This window comes from Narcine bancroftii, chromosome 14, assembly GCF_036971445.1.
Source record: "Narcine bancroftii isolate sNarBan1 chromosome 14, sNarBan1.hap1, whole genome shotgun sequence".
In the NCBI taxonomy this organism is placed as follows: Eukaryota; Metazoa; Chordata; class Chondrichthyes; order Torpediniformes; family Narcinidae; genus Narcine; species Narcine bancroftii.
Window position 1 is genome coordinate 16,801,103 of NC_091482.1, and position 14,432 is coordinate 16,815,534.

The 14,432-nt window shown below is 42.0% G+C and overlaps 1 long non-coding RNA gene across 2 annotated transcripts in view; it reads right to left on the reverse strand.

Moving 5' to 3' along the window:
• Positions 1-394: 394 nt before the first annotated feature.
• Positions 395-14,432, reverse strand: part of LOC138749371 (uncharacterized) — a 351,858-nt gene continuing 337,820 nt past the window's right edge. For both annotated transcript variants that reach the window (XR_011348585.1, XR_011348586.1), the window contains exon 7: positions 395-481. This is a non-coding gene — a long non-coding RNA (uncharacterized lncRNA). The remainder of the gene's footprint in view (positions 482-14,432) is intronic.

Here is a 14,432-nt window from a genome sequence, read left to right on the forward strand (position 1 = left end):
CCATCGGATCCGGAGGATGTGGATATGAATAGGACGCTGGAGCAGCCTTTTAGGGTTGCAGTCTGAAAGGTAAGTTCCGACTTTTCTATCCGCTCCGATGCCAGTCTCAAGGCGGAGCCCCAACATGAAATGGCCTAATGTTAATGCCATCTGGGTGGAGAGGGCCCAGATGGAAAATCAGATTTTGTTCAATTTATGGTGGTCTTGGTGGGATAGTACATAAGGCCATGGACAGACATGTGAGTATTAGTGTATATTTTCATGAAACAGTTCATCACACCAATTCAAAACAGCCTTAAATCTATAAAAGGGTATGGAGGAAGAGATGGAATTTGAGCTGATAGTTGTCAGGAGGTAACACAGTCAACATGCTTTGGAATTTGGATTAACTGACCTATGTAGTTGAGCACACACTAATCTCTCTCTGATATGCCAGTCCTGCTTGCTGAATGACTGTGTCTTGATCCTGATCAGTGCGAACCTGCAAGAAGAATTTTTAAAAAGTCACATCAGCAAGCTTGTGCAAGACTCATCCTTACAGAGCTGAGAAGAACTTTGACAGCGTACTCCCTCGCTTGGTTGAGTATCAAACCTGTCAATGATCTAATTAAGGCAGTTTTCAGGTTGTTAAATCATGAAAGCGTGGAGTAATCACAAGGAAAGTGTTGGACATTCCTATCTCAAGGTGGTAGGAGGGAAAGAATCTGCATTTATGCGTCATCCCATATATTTTGCACACTTGTATTGCAGCCATCGTTCTAAGGTTGGGAATGTGTTCGTAGCAAGTTACCGCACAATGTTGCCCGTGGGATATTGGAGTATTTTTCTGAAATTGCATTGCATGATAAGGCTCTTTTCTTTTTTAGTCTTTTTATTAATTTTCCACAAAAAAAAGAAAAAAAATATACAGAAAATGTGAAAAAGTAATATACATTGTCCTTGAACATAACAATCAAGTACTTCCAAATTAATTCAACATTTCCATATATTGACAGTTACATTGAGTAAGGAACTAAAAAATAATCTAACTCCAACAAAAAAAATGATAACCCCACCCCCCCAAAATAATCCATTCTGAGAGTAATTTCAAAGTAAGTAAAGAAAGATTCTTCCTGAGTAAACACAATGACTTGGAGAATAAAACACAGACTGGGAAGTGGTTCAATTTTATTTATTAGTTTTGAGTCATATGTTTTTTTTTGATGTTCAAGGTCGTATCAAATGCCCGACTTCTAATTTTTTTCTGCATCTAAGCATGACATAACGGAGGAAAGCCATTGCAGTAAAGTAGGCAGATTACAATCTTTCCATTTGAGTCTCCTTGCCATCGATGTGGAAAAGGCCACATGATAAGGCTCAAAAAAAAACTTTGGGCAACACCACTGGCGACACAGCTAACTTTGGTCATTTATTCAGGAGTCATCTTCCTGCCCATGGCCGATGTTAAAATTTCTTTCTCCATGTCACTCGACTTTTTTAACATCTGACTCAGTGATGCACCAGTCGGCGGATCAGTGGAATGGCCTGGCCCCAGCATTTCCATGTGCCAAGGCATGCCAGTCCACCTCCTGCTGGTATGATGATATACATCAACTCCTTTGTGATTCTAGTCTTGAACATGCCGTATTGTGGTTACTGCCCTGCCTTGCTTGTGCTGAGAAAGGGATTTCAAAAGAGACGTTAGAAGGGTCAAGGAGCTCTCATTTTTTTATAATTATTTTGGGAACTTAATGTATATTGAGTTAAAGCTGGATCCGATTCCTCAAGCTAATTTTTGAAGGAATAAAAGATATTTTCATCATCAAGCGATTAAATAAAATGTCATGTATGAAGTGCATTCTTTCCTGCTTTATAGAGTAGGCTCTAGGCCTGTAATAGTAGTTTCCTATGGCCTATGTCAGGACTAGCCAAACTTGGTTAACTTAATATATGATATACATCAGATGTTTGAGAGCTGCAAGACATGAAAAAATATTTCCTACACGTTTTTACTCTTACATGCACATTTTGTTACAAAAAATATATAACTATTAAGAAATACATGTACATAATAATATTTATTCATGTATGTAGTTTTTAAACTGCTAATTTCATTAGTGTCAATAATCAAAAAGTACACATCTACACACAAATGTTTACATTGTAAATCTGAGTTCGGGGTGTCGGGAGCTCTGGTGGGCGGGCAGCCAGGTCCTAGGGGGAGAGTCCACAGTCAGGGAATCGGGGGTTCAGACAGGAGGGCTGCTGGGGCATCGGGAGCTTGGATGGAAGGGCGGACAGGGCCTCAGGAGGTTGGATGGGTGGGGGGGTGCTGGACCTAGGTGAGACTCCCTGGTCACGCAGCTCTTTGACACAATGCGCTTCTCTTATGATTCCTGTCAGCCAACATATTTCTGCGAGTCGCACATTATATGTCAAACAGCCCCATGTGGCTTGCAAGCCACGGTTTGACCACACCTGGCCTGTGAAAGGACATAAAGCGGATACATCTATTGGGAGAACAGGATATTCCAGCAATTGAGGTGCTTTGACTTTGCCAACCTATCAAACTGCAGGCGAAGCCCACTTCATTTAGGTTGTGAACCATGCTTAGAAATCTTCAGATAGGGATTCAGATGAAGCTCGGTTCCAAGAGGGTCAGGCACAGTGAAGCAGCAAGTAGTGCTGCTGCCTTACAGCCCCAAAGAACTGGGTTCAATCCTGACTTCTAGCACTTCTATGTGAAATTTGCACATTCTCCTCATGAGCCTATGGGTTTCCTGTGGGTGCTCTGATTTCCGCCCACATCCCAAAGACTTGTAGCCTGCTGGGTTAATTAGCCATGATCAAGTGCCTCTCAATTTAGAACCTGGAGGTAGTGGGGTATGGGTGATAAGAATGTGAAGAGAACAAAGTGGGATTAGTGTGGAGCAGCCATTCCTTTGACTGCCTTAGGCCTCCCTTCAGACCCTGCTCAAAGTTTATGGGGCCCTTCCCTGTGACGCAGTCAAGTTTACTTCTCTCCCACTGACAGTGTTATTATGCACGTAAATAAGAACGACGTTTCCCAGCATGCAAAGCGCACAGTTGGGCAGGAACCGCAAATGATGTATATGAGGGAAGTCATGAGCACTATCGGTTATTGTCGGTTGAAGACAGTTGGAAGCCATTGGAGGCGGTGGAAGCAACACAAGGAAAATAAACTTGGATAACTGTTAAACCCATGTAAAGTCGTTCTTCCTGAAAGAACAAGCATAACACCGACTACATATAAAGCATAAAAAATATTTTATTTCAGTCTGTGCCTCTCCCTTAAAGATGATATGTCCCCAAGGGGAACTGTATGGCCCCCATTGAGAATGACTGGTGTAAAGGATTAGTTGATGGCTAAGGTAGACTCAGTGTGCTGCATTTTCCCACGATTCTAGGTTTGGGTAACTGGAACTCTGAATGGTGTCCTGTGATAATCTGTCCTTAGTGAAGAAGGCAGATTCAAGATTCAAGATTCCTTTATGGTCATGTAATAAAACAGGTGTAATGTTACACAAAATTTGTGGTCGCAGACAGGTTTGCCATCAGCAGAAATTGTTGGGAACCTCTAACATTCAGAGAAAGAGAAGCAATTGAGAGTTCCCTGAGAGTCATTAAGTCATGAATTCGCTTCCAGCACTTCCGCACAGACACACAGAGTCCAGTCCAAACTATCAGCAACTCGAGCGACAGATCCGAACCTCTGATCAGGAATCCTTTAGCACCCTCGGCACCCTCTCGCATCCCGGTTCCAATACCTGCTACCCCTTCAGCCAGTATCCAGCATTCTGCAGCCTGGTGTGAGTCCTTTGAGCGCAGTCGCAAGCAGCCCGCAGCCTGCGAGGGCTCCTCGCCCCGAGCCGCCAAAAGGAGTCCACCCTCCTTAGCAGAGTGAAGAGGGCATGGCCTGGGGGGTGGGGGGGGGGTCTTTGAGGACAAGAGGCTGGTTTTTTTTTAAGACATCGCCTCATGTGGATGTCCTCGATTCAGAGATTAGGTACAGAAGACACAAGGCACAATTAAGTTCTCTGTGAGCTGCCGACATTCTGAACTCAGAGATGCTCCCCTCTCCCTGAATCTTCTGTGTTGTAAAACTACTTGGCACATAAGCTGCCCCAAGGTCTGAGTGGCAATGCCAATTCACACTTTATTCTCTGCTTCTCATTTCAACATCTTGGACCTATGCTCTCTGGTATTTAGGTGTAAATTGCCAAACTCCTTTCACATCAAATTCTTATCGCTGGCAGTGAGTTTTATCTAACAAGCTGACCTCCATATCTCAGTGGTGAAACAACAGCATTACTGGTCCAATGGTTTTAACTAGCAGCATCTGAATGTTGGCACTGTCAATGTCAGGAGAAAGTAATGGCTGTGAAATAAATACATTCTTTATTTATCCATGTCCTAAACTCCATAATCTGCAGAATTCCACTGCACTTTTGTGCAGAACAGAATAAGAAATAATGATTTATGGAACAAAACAACAGGATTTTTTAATATGATAAAAACTGCAATGAAACAATGCCTTAAACAAAGGCTATTATATTTTTAATGTAAAATGTCACAGCAAAACCTCTGACAATGCAAGGCCGCACGGTAGGCGTAGCGGTTAGCGCAACCCCTTGACAGCCCCAGCGATCGGGACCGGGGTTCAAACCCCGTGCTGTCCATAAGGAATTTGTACGTTCTCCCCGTGTCTGCGTGGGTTTTCCCCACGGGCTCTGGTTTCCTCCCACTGTTCGAAACGTAGCGGGGGTGTAGTTTAATTGGGTGTACATTGGGTGGCACGGACTCGTGGGCTGAAATGGCCTGTTACTGTGCTGTTTGTCTAAATTTTAAAAAATCTATAAATTAAAAAAAATTAAAATTTTTAGAATGCAGATAAACTGGACTGAGATTTGCTCTTTGACTATTCAGCTTAGCTTCGAATAAACAGATTGAATGAGGTCAATATTAACAATCTCTACCAGCCAGGAAATTTATTATTTTCCCATTGTACTTTCCCCCTTTACTTCCCATAGAATGTTTTGGATGCACAAAATTCTGTCTTGCTTCTGACCTTGAGAAAAATTTTAAAATCTTTCCAACATGATGGTTAAAATATATTCAGCAAAGTTCAAGTGGTGAGTTCTGGGGTAGTGATATGGATATGTCAAATTCATGCTTTTGGCTAAATACAAATGAGATGGACCATTTTGGTCTGTCTAGTTCTTGAAGTTGGTATCAGGCAGCTGTGGGATTAGTAGATCTGGATAAGTAAAATTTCCGGTTGCTTGAGATTGCAAGATGTGAACGGTGAGGTGCACCAAATTTAAACTTGCGTATTTTTTTCCTATTTATTTTCAGCGATTTCTTTTTTTTTCTGATTGTTTGAGGCTACTGGTTGCAAGAATTCTGGATAACTGGTGTTTTAGTGCAGTTGGAGAGGAGTGATAAGTCAAAGCAAGGGAGAGGTGGTTTGGAATTAGGGACTGGGGGACCTAGGCATTATGATGGGGAGATGTGGGGTGGTAGTCAGGAGGGGATATGGATTTCAGTCAGAGGAGATGGAATTCAGCTTGAGATAAGGAGAAGTCCAAGAGAGAGAGTGATGACAGTAATTATGGCTCAGGATGAAATTAATTAAAGTCATCTAGACTGAGATAGTAAATGGAGAAAGCGGAGATTAATGGTTGGTTTCTTGGAGAATATTTCAATTCCTCACTGTTCTTTTGATTATTTATTGGGAAAGCCTTGAAGCCCAGGATAAAATGCAGAAGGAATAACTTCCATGCCCCCCCCTCCAAAAACACTCATCCACCTGTCCCAATAAACGCTTCTTGCTCCACCTGTGACAGAGTATGGGGGGTCCCACATTTTCCTCGTCAGCCTCGTCAGAACAACAGGGATCCTTGAACCCAAGGAATATAAAATAGCAATAGTGCCTTTTATAACCTCAGATATTTCACAGTTCCTTCCAGCCAATAATGTTTTTGTATTCTGTGTGTGTTTGGGGTCAATTTTAATTTATTCAGTGCCTTATGACAGTGGTTCGCAACCTTTTTTATTCCTCTCACATGCTACCTTAAGGATGTCATTGGTGCTCTGTGATTAGTCAATGTGGTATGTGTGTGGAAAAAAAGGTTGAGAACCACTGGGCTAAGGAGATCCATAATGTGATAATTCAGATGCACTTAATCACTAACTTTTGGAAATGGAACTAATAGGTCACATAGGATCCTGCTTCAAATGGATATTTGGTTCTGAGACATTAAATGGATGCTTAAGAGAATTCCTTCAGCTTTTTTCCAGCCATAGAAATGGATTCCATAAAGGGCTGAAGAGGTGTGGTGGAACACAGTCGAACAGGAAGTGACCTCACTACACTGGACAGGCTGGCCCTCCTCCTACCCTGTAACTCCTCCCAACCTCTCCTCTTCAGATTCTCAATAAAGGCTGATACCCCTAGTCTCCTCCCTCCATACCAGCCTGGGATTCGGGCCATATTGTTTCAGGTTATTAAAGTCTTTAATCACTCGCTTCGAGTCTGCTTGTGGCTATTGATTGTGCAACAAGACGGCATTATTTTAATGTAAATCGCCTGAAAAACATTATTGGTTGTGCTTACTTACTTCTCTATGTATATTTCAAGTAAATTGTTAAAAATAACAATATATAGACTGACTCTCAAACGTGGCTCTAAAATTTGTCTCCTTATAGTCTTCTGTCATTGTGCCTTGAACATTATAATTGAACCATTCGACAAGCGTTTGATGGAAAGAATTCCTTCCGTGCCTTTGGCAAGGTTATATATGCTGATATGTCATTGCATGACAATTTTTTTTGAATTATCTGAAGTAAATGGTAAGAAGATATGCTTTATTTGTGAAATGGGAGCAAAGGTAGACTTGGTTGATTTCTTATAAACACTACATACATGAACTAACATCAATATATAGGTGGAAAAATGCTGCTTGGTTTAGGGAAAATGTATTCCAGAGTGGCCAATTATGAGAGACTGGTTGATAATTTATTCTCCAGAGCGTAATACCTCAGAGTGGGATGTAAAAACTATCCCTTTGAGTGTCAGAACAGGGATGCTGAAAATAGACAGGATTCAAAGTGAAATTTTCTTTGTAACTTGTGTGAATACTGAAACCTTTCACCGGATGCTGCTCCGTAGCTAACAAGAGAGGACACGATGAAGGCACATTATCTTATTTTGCTAGAACAGATGAAAATATTGACATCTCCAGTGTGAATAAAAATGCATAATAGATGCACTATTTTTAGCAGCTGCCTGATTTTAATGAATATGAATCATTCAGTTCCTTCATTAATATGAAGGAACTGGCTGCCTCTGGCATGATGTGCAAATGCTGTTAATGGACAGGAAGCTACGCGTTGAGTGCTTGATGTCACTGTTTGGAAAAGGTTCTGGAACGTGCATAATAGTTAAAAGCTTTGAGAGCTTAAGTGCTAAAAGAGAAACAGAAAACCCTGCTCTCTGCAAGTATCTTTTCTCACAACAATGGCATCTGAATTAATTTCATTAGGGTCTTTCTCCCTAATCCAAAGACAGTTATGTGTGTAGACAGATGGAGCCTGAGTGTTTAACCTATGCAGATTCTCTTGATAGGCGGCCTTGATAACCAATTTTTTCTTTGGCTAAAAGCAAGCAGCTTACTTGGCTATATGTGTTCATAATCAACAAGTAGATTTGTTTGACCACTGATGTACCATCAATAATCACAAAAGAGTAAAATTTCTTGTTTATTTTTATTGTGACAACATTGTTTAATGGGTTTAATGTATCTTATAGATTGAACTTCAAATAAATGGGAAAGGGGGTGAGGGAGGGAGGGAAGGGAGGGGGGAAAAAGGGGGAGAAAATGACACTGTATATATTCAAGAAAAAAAAATGTCTGTGTGTATCTTGGTCAATATGGTTTATAGTGTGAAAAATAAAAAAATTAAAAATAAAAAAAATCACAAAAGACTGATATTGTGAAACTATCAGGCTTTTATCAACTAAAGACAGGAACTACCATCAACCTTGTTGACTAATCGAAGCAAAGAGAAAGGGGAACATCCAAGGGGCTATCGGGAGGCGTATCCAGCCAGGAGCAGCCAATCACAGCAGTAGTTTACCACAACCACAGAAGGCCCTTTCAAAGTGCCGTGTAAAATGGGATTAACCGGGTGGTTAATGCCCCAGTTACATGCAGTTAGAAAGGGTCCAACCAGGTCAACTTCGTTGGAACCCAACCAGGTACCTGACCTACCTAAGAGGTGGTCAGGAAACCTAGTTAAACTTATCTAGGTCTCATCCCTGGCTGATTTGAAAATGAAAATGGCCGACCCGCTTGTTCCGGTGATCTCAGTGCTTGCGTGCGCGCGCCACTGGGCAGTCCGCATCCGAACGTCCGGCAGTACTTCCGGTGAGTGCATGATGTGTCATTGCGGGGGCAGGATTTAATAGGTTGATCCCCCTGAACTTTAAAAGGTGCTTCCCACACATTTGCTCCAGTAATCGCACCCGGGTCCCAGAAGGGCTAACTAGGGGCTGCAATTTAAAAGGGGCTACTGGCTATTTCAGAAACTCAACTCACATAACATCAGAAGAGGAACAATGGAAGATTCTTCAAAATGTTATGTAACTTATGATGTATTTCTAAAATACCAATTGAGCAAGCATTAGCAGTGAATGCTTTATTTTTCTGAACATAGTTCTCGAGAAGTTTCATTTCTATTGTGGCTTTATCTTCTGCCGCCGTGCAGTATATTTCATTTGGCTGCGGACTCTGACGGTGTTTGCAGTAACTGCTTCTCCTTTGTCTCCTTCGTTATTGTCTCAGAGATGGCACAAACAGGTGTGGGCTTTGAATAATTCTCACATTTTTGTTAAGCTCTTTGAAACATCATCTTGAATTTATTTTGGTGCTCAGGTTTTCCCTTCTCACCGAGGATTGGAGAACGCTGTTGCCATGGGTTGTACTTGTACCATTGAACTTGACCTTCTAACGCCCCATGTGCATCTCGCGATGGCTGCCTCCCAAAGTTTCCGCTTTCTGAGCACTAACCTATGCTGAGCATCTTCAGTCTGTCTGCATCAATGACAGGGATCTCCCAGTGGCCAACCATTTCAATTCTGCGCTCCATTCCTGCATTGACACGTCTGTCCACGGCCTCATGAACTGCTAAACAAAGGCCAGCCGTAAATTGGAGGAGTAACACCCAATATTCTGTCTGGCCATTCTCCAACTGCATGGTATAGCATTGACATTTCAGGTTTCTCTTCACCCACACCCTATCGTCCCTCTCTATCTCCTTTCATCCCCATTCAAAGAACCACCCCCACCCCCATTTACTGTGGTCCCATCACTCCCTTATCCACCTATTACCTCCTGCCTGTGGGACTGTGCTCCTCCCCCTGCCCCACCATTTTGTTCAGACACCTGCCTACATTTTGCTCGTACCTTGATGAAAGGTCATGTATCTTTATCTGTGCTATATCAAGTGACCTGCTGAGTTTCTCCAGCTTTGAGTTTTTACTTTAATCAGGGTGTCTGCAGATGTTTGTGCTTTACTTCAGCACTAACCCTACTTCACCTGCCCTAAGGGATACCCTTGTGCTCAACCTGATTGGTCTGTGGTGAGGTACAAGGGCTGTGGAGGCATGTAGCTTCATTGCAAGCTCTCATTCTACTGTTGGCAGATGGAGGACACCTACAAGGAGGAGGTTGCATGGAACATGGAATTTGGGTACTTTCCCCTCACATGGACTCAATTCACAGAGCCTTCCATCTCATAGTTGAGCTGGGTAGTTAAACTTAGCTTTGTCATAATATGTTATAAACCTTTGCTCCTTTTCTAATCATTCATGCAGATGGAGCTGGTGAGTCACCTTGTACATGTGTACTTGCTCTTAATTGGGTACGATGGTCCGACTTGCAATTTTTTGAAGTTACGATGGTAGAATCTGTACTGTACTTTGAATTTTTGTCTAGGCTATGATGTTCAGTGTCTCCCCACAGCCTGTATTAGTCTCCTCACTAATCCCACTGCCCTGCTCTCTCCCTACTGCCTCATGTTGGTCCCTACACTGTTCACACTGCTCTGCCCCGCTCTCTCCCGACTGCCCCGTGTCGTTCCCCACACTAATCCCATTGCACTGCCTCGCTCTCTCTCAACAGCCTGCTATCAGTCCCCATACTGATCCCACTGCTCTGCCCCATTCTCTCCCAAGAGCCCTGTGTTGGTCCCCACACTAATCCCACTGCTCTGGCCCGCTCTCTCCCAACAGCCCCCTATCAGTCCCCACACTGATCACACTGCTCTGCCGTTCTCTCTCCCGATAGCCCCATGCTGGTCCCCACACGGATCCCACTGCTGTGCCCCGCTCTCTCCCGACGGCCCTGCGTTGGTCCCCACACTGATTGGACTGCCCCGTTTTGACTTACAATGGGAGTGATGGAACGCAACCCCATCGTAAGTTGAGGACTACCTGTAGTCAGAAACATAGAGCTGTAGAGTACAGAAATGAACCTCTCTACCCAACTCAATTGTGATGTCCATCTCAATTGAATCAGGCCCATATCCCCTGACTCCTCTCCTATCCATGTGACAATCAAAATGCCTTTTAAACATTGTAATTGTCTTTGCCTCTTCCTTTGGCAGCTCGTTCTATCAACCACTCACTGTGTGATAACTTTTCCCTTACAACTTAAACCTACACCCCTTAGTTTTACTTTACTTCATCCAAGGAAAGACTGACTATAAGAGCTATCTATTCCTTTCATAATCTTTCAAACTTCTAAAGGTAACACTCAGCCTCCTACAATTCAGCGAGAACAAACTCTGCCTTATCTAATTTCTCCATATAACTAAAGCCTTCCATCCGAGGCAACATCCTCATGAATCTCTTCTGCCCTTTCTCTATTGCTGCCGCACTGCTCTCACAATGTGGCAACCAGAATTGTGCACAATACTCCAAGTTCAAGCTAACTAATTTTGTACAGCTGCAACATGACAGCACAACTCTTATACTCAATGCCATGGCATCTGAAGGTGATCGTCCCAACTACTCTTGCTGTGTCTATTGCCATTATCAGGGAACTATGAACTTGTATCCCAGGTTCTCTGTGTCCATCAACACTCCAGATGTCCCTGCCATCTAATGCCAATGCCCCACCAGTAATGATGCCCCAAAATGCATGACCTCACATTTATCAATTCAATTCTCAGACACCAGCACAGAAATTCATTCCTTAACCAGGTAGTAAAATCAGTAAGGGAGATTAGCACAGAGTTTGTGGCATAAGAAATAGGATTGCAGTGGGATACTCACACTAGTGCCTTGAGATTCCTGCTCCTTACATAGACTAACAGGCCAAGTGAATGGGATCTTTAATGCTGTTATAGATCACTTGTTGTCTGCTTTCTCAATTATTGGTAGAAATATTGATGCACTGACCCATAATAAAGGCAGTCACGCAGGGGATGGGAACACATTGCTTTCTTTCATGTGTTCATTACTACCTTTATCAGGAACCACTTCAGAGCTCAGAGCTGCATCTGGGTTCAGTTTGGTTGAAGGTGCACTTTCATCTGAGCCAGCATCTTGCTGGCTGAACTTTTCAAGAATCACATCAGCTAAGGCAAAAGGCCACTCATTAAATGACTTGGCTCAACCTTGGAATGACAATTAGCTTGCAGGGGTGCTTTGTGTGTGTGTGTGTGTGTGTGTGTGAAAATATGATGAATCCTTTCAAAATCTTACTGAGCCAATGAATCTTGTTGCAGTTTGTAATCCTGTGTATCAAGACACAGTTCCAATGATGCAGAATTTTGGGGCGAAGTAGTTTCTTTTAGGGCAGATGTCTGAGTTTCTCAGAGGAGGCGTGGTTAAACGATGCTAACTGAAGAACTCTTTCAGGAAGTAAATATTGGTGGCATATCTCAGTCTTTGCCAACTGGGTTGAGGGTCCTCAACTAAATGGGTTGATTCAGACACAAATGCTTGATTAAGGGCACCATCTCTGACATGACGTTAGCAGGCAGTGAAGTTTGCTATCAGACTTTGAGTCTGAACCAAATCATGAGTGAATTTATGATAAGCTTCCTCGGACCATATAGTTAAACAGCTGCCTTGGTTCTGTGCAAAGGTTGACACCTTACATCTCTTCTCCTTGCACACGGCTGTGAGTCCCTAATGCTTTCTTTACGGACATCAAGTTTCCTGTATTTATGAGTTTATTCTAATTCAGTTACTTCTGTTATCCATCAAGATTTAAAGAAGCATAATAAACCGTTTCAAGATTGATTCAATCTGATCTTAATGAGACACCCTAATTACTTCCATTTCCTTCAATGGATAACATAAAAAAAAATAAAAGGTTATCTAACACCCTTCGCAAATCTTAAGATGGCTCATAGCTTATTGCAATTTAAGATATTGTTACCACTGTCTTAATATAGGAAATGTAGCAATTAATTTAAAGTACTAGATAGATGAATTAGAAGGGATCATGTTGCGCTCTCCCAAGAGCCAAATATTTTTCCGTTAAAGTTTGTGAGGGTCCAGAACTCACTGCCTGAATGGCAGAAACCCTTATCGATCTAAAAATTACAAGCATGTGTTCTTGTGTGGGTTTATAGAGTTAGTGCTTGAAGATGGAATTAGATTGGGTAGGCCTTGTTAGCTGACACGGACACAGAATAATCTCCTAATTTGTAAATAGTCTGCAATTTTCTGATACTGATTTGCACATTGCGCACTGAAGAAAAATGGTTTGCTTTTGTTTAATTGATAATCGACCGATTGAATGAATCTGCCTGATGTAACCTTTTCACATCAGAGTGGAACAGAGAACTATGGACCTTGCTTGTAGACGCTAACGAAAGAGCGTGCCAATAAAGTCAGTTGCCTCAGGGATTCACTTAATAGATTACGTGATTACTAGCAACACTTTCTTTATTGCAGCTGATGTGAAACAAGGGCTTTAGGGCACCTAATGATTCTTATTGAAAGTGAGTGCGTCCTGCATGCAGGATTGTTAGATTGTTTCATCAACTACACAACATAAGTGACAGGTTGTAATGACTTTAAAGGGAGTCAACTGAATTTCTTACAAAATTTAAGAGGTGAGCATCCCATAAATTAGTGTTACATATCTTAGGTTATTTCAGTTGATCATTTGTCTCCAAAGCTCAACTCAGTAGCTTCGCTTTTGGTGGTGGGGGGAAATTAATATGATGTTTATACAAAAATAGATGTTTCAAGGGATTTCACCTCGTTGCTGACAGCTGAGGGATTTCAGCATGGATGTTAATTTACCCTTTGTGTAATGTTTTTCAAAAAATTGTGTTGGAACAATCATAAGGCCTTTTATAGTGGAGAAAAAAGAGCAAGTGTAAAGATGGATATTCTCTGCCCTTACATTGCTTAACCTTCCTGCTTAAAACCTCCACGTGTGGATCCAGCACGTGAACTCCAATCGTCCTGAGACCGAATATTCAAAAACGGATTTTATTTTACTTGAGAAGGCAAGAGGGTGATTTTGAATCAATGGCATTTTAGGATCTCTTACACCAATCATTTATTTTATTCCAAATATTAAGCAAATGTTTCAATGGTGATGTCTCTTTATTGGCAACCATCAATTTTGGTTGCTACTTATATAGGAATTCTTCTGCTCTCTCCTCTCCAACCTTATTCAGTTCTATATTAACTCGCATCAGTTTTCATTTTCAAGAAAGAAAGCAAGAAATCTCATTTGCGCCGCTCGATAATAAAGAAAAGTATCTTGAATAAATTTCTCATTTCAAAAAAGTCCACATTTCCAAAAATATTTGACAATATACTATTACATATCTCCCTGCTAGGTCTGTAACCACATTACGAATTTTAATCGGAAGATTATCTTTTTTTATCAGAATTGCCACGCCTCTTGCTTTAAAATTAAATGAAGATCTCTATTTAATTTCAGATGTTCTTCCTCAGTTAAATGCATTTCTTGAAGAAAAGCTACATCAACATCTAATTTCTTGGGAGGAGTCACGTGATGGAGTAGTAGCCGGTAGGAGAATACCAGTCCTCTCCAGAAAAGAAGGAAAAAAGTGAAGAAAAAGCAAAGCCCCAGACACACAAATCACAACAAATAAAAAACAAAGGAGTGGAGAAAATGGCACCTAGGAAAGAAAAGCCAAAATCAACAGGAAGAAAAGAAGAAGGAAAGATGCCGGAAGAGAAAGGTGAAGGCCTTGCCTACACGAAAAAGCAGGGACCCGCCGTGGAAAGAGGAGCACACTCCCCGAGGTTAGTGGAGACCCCGCAGGATCGCGACCCACTAACCGCAGGACTGCAAAAATGGCTCACGGAGCCAAACAGAGGTACACAACTGCGCACACGCGAGGAATTGCGCATGCGCGATGCGCACAAC